The sequence below is a fragment of the Heptranchias perlo genome, unplaced genomic scaffold (assembly GCF_035084215.1).
Source record: "Heptranchias perlo isolate sHepPer1 unplaced genomic scaffold, sHepPer1.hap1 HAP1_SCAFFOLD_44, whole genome shotgun sequence".
Classification (NCBI taxonomy): domain Eukaryota; kingdom Metazoa; phylum Chordata; class Chondrichthyes; order Hexanchiformes; family Hexanchidae; genus Heptranchias; species Heptranchias perlo.
In genome coordinates this window covers 3532464-3535619 of record NW_027139453.1, presented here as the reverse complement: position 1 = coordinate 3535619, position 3156 = coordinate 3532464, and positions in this window count along the sequence as shown.

The window sequence follows — 3156 nt, the reverse complement described above, 5'->3', positions numbered from 1 at the left end:
GTGTTCGATTTTGCTTATTCTATGATTTGCAGATGAAGTTAACTGTTTAGGTGAAATAAGCAGACGTTCCTGAAAGTATGAGCAGATCAGACAGCATCTGTCGAGAAAGAGACAGAGTTAACCCTTCGGGTTGATGATCGTTCCTCGGAAAGGGAAGTTTAAAATGTAACAGTTTTTAAGCAAGTACAGAGCCCGACAAAGTTGGGATGAAGGCGGGTGGGGGTTGGTTAGGTTGTGGGGGGGGGGGGGGGCGGGAGAACAAAGGGGAAGATCTGTGATAAGGTGGAAGGTGGGAGTGATTAAATGACAAAATGATGCAAGATAAGTAGGGTGGCAATGGGACAAATAAATAAATAAATAAAAGATTGGTCTATGGGAACTGTAAATGGCAAAATCAGAACCATTACCAGCACCTACAGTCCGAAAAAATGAGAGCAGTGTTTATGATCTGAAGTAATTGAAATCACTGTTGAGTCCGGAAGTTTGTAAAGTAACTGATGGAAAGATGAGCTGCTTTTAATGGAGCTTCCGCTGAGTTTCGTTGGAACAGTGTAAGGGTCCGAGGGCACAGTGGAGAGAGTGGCAGTGGGATAGAGAATTAAAATGGCAAGCGACCAGAAGGTTACAGTCAGTCAAAGCGGTTACCCAATCTGTGTTTAGTCTCCCCAATGTCGAGGTGCGAAGACTTGGCAGTGTATGTGAACAGGTGGAGAGGTGAATGATCTGTCGATACAGTGAACTGTGCCTTGGCAGCTTTAGCATTTAACAAACTGACACTGAGAATAGGATCGGTGGAACACGTGGATGATGAAAAGAATGATGGTGTACGATGATAGGATTTAATCGGGAACGAAAATGCACTTGAGAAAGAGATGAGATCGAATGTTAGAGAAGGTGACTGAGAGAGAAAGCGATAGGCTGTGTTGTGAATAATTCATCAGAATGAACTGCTGAAACTTCCAGAACAATTAATCATAGAAAAGCACGGCTGAATTCAATAAAGAACGAGGCTGGTTTAATTAAAATTTTGAGTTTAACTTCAATTGAATGTACAAAGTAAATTTGATGATCACATTTTATCCCCTGACACCAATGACCACAGAAAAGAACTGTTGAATTTATGAGTTGGATTGTGTTTGTGAGACATATAGATTAGATTTCCTCTAACACTCTGCTCCAGTCTCTTTCCCTATGAATCCCAGCCTCTCCTCCCAATGCATTGAATCATCTGTCTCCTCATTGATTGCTTCAGTTGATCCGCTTTCTCAAACTATCTGTTCAGGACTCCCCTTCAGCTCCTCATGTCCATTTCCTTATCTCCCTCCCAATGTCACTCACTGGCTCCGTCTCCACCTGATTTTCCCGTTTCGTGCCAGCCCCTGTCGACTCTCTTAACCCTGGGCAACAAATCAACAGCATCGCCCCCTGTCCCCTCGCCTTCCCGACCCTTCGCTCCCTTTCCCCGTCCGTTCGGAGCCCAAATCCGGCTTTCATCCGCTGGATTCCAGATCGGTGACGCCACGTCTCCTTTCCAAACCGGAACTGTGCCCTCACTCAGCCATTCCAATGGATCAGATGCTCATTTTACTCACTTTCTTTATCGATCTCCCAATTCATTATTGATCATTGTTTTTAAAAACAATTCTCTGCCCGAAAGCGCTGACCAGGTCAATGAATCACTTTCCACCGTTAGATGCAGCAACAAAGCTGGAAATTTCACCCCAGATCCTCTCAAACTGCTGGTTTGGCTCCAGATCTGATCAGTAATTTGTCTGCTTCCTTTTCTACCTTTTGCAGTTACCTCGGTAGCGATTGTGATCCTGTCCCGAGGAAAGTGCGGTCTCTCCAAATGTATCAGTCGCTGCCTGGTGGGAATGGCAGTGGCCGATCTCCTGGTCGTTATCACTGATCCGATATTGAGATGGATTGGTCAGATTTATCTCCCACGGTCATTCCTGGACATTACTCCCGTGTGTAGTTTCATTATCTTCTTGAGTTATGCAACCGCTGTGGTTTCAGTCTGGCTCACAGTCGCTTTCACCTTTGATCGATTTGTGGCCATTTGTTGCGAGAAGCTGAAAACAAAATATTGCACCGAGAAAACAGCGGCTGTGTTTCTGGGAACAGTGAGTGCGTTGGGCTGTTGAGAGAGTCTCCCCTGGTACTTTACACTTAAACCTGACTATATAATTGATAATGTTCCCTGGTTTTGTGTGATAACACGGAGCTTCTGTACATCCCCCGCATGGTCCGCATTTGACTTGTTTCACCTCATTTTAACCCCTTGTGTCCCGTTCTGTCTGATTTTGCTGCTCAATGTTCTGACGGTCAGACGTATTTTGGTGGCCAGTCGAGCCCGCAGTGGACTCCGGGGCCACAGCAATGGAGAGAATCACAAGGATCCAGAGATGGAGAACCGAAAGAAATCCATCATTATACTCTTCAGCGTATCGGGCAGTTTTATATTGTTATGGGTAACACAGGTTATATTTTAAATTTTTGCGCGAATTATAAACATTCAGTCTTATAACTCTGCCACTGACCCTGTTTATATCGCAGAACACACAGCAAAGATGCTGCAGCTTTTCAGTTCCTGCACAAACACGTGTATTTGTGTCCTGACCCAAACTAAATTCAGAGAGGAGCTGAAGAACGCGGTGAAATACCCATTCCATCTAATTGTCAAATTAGTGAGATCATAGAAGGAGCTGATGGGTTTCAAGCATTGGAACCAATTCCCATTTTATAATCCACCCCCTACACTTCTCAGGGGACGAAAAGTGCATTTTATATCAGCAGCACAGAGCCATGACATGATCTTAAATCGGATTCTGATATTATATTTCATTGATAATCTGATTTATTGAGGCGGGGCTTGCTTTACAGACAACACTTGAATGGTTGGTCAAAATGGCCGGACTAAAGATCTCAGCTGGACTTCAACTAAATGGCTGCCCCGCAAAATGGGCAAACCTGGCAATCAAAATAGCTCCCTTAGGCCTGATCAGAATGGGTGCAGTCCACATAAATGGAGAGAGAGAGAGACAGACAGACAGACAGGCAGAAGAAAAGACAGGTATAGAGAGAGACGGACGCACAGACCAAGGGAGAGAGAGGTCGAGATTGATGGTCAGACAGAGGGAGAGAGAGAGAAAG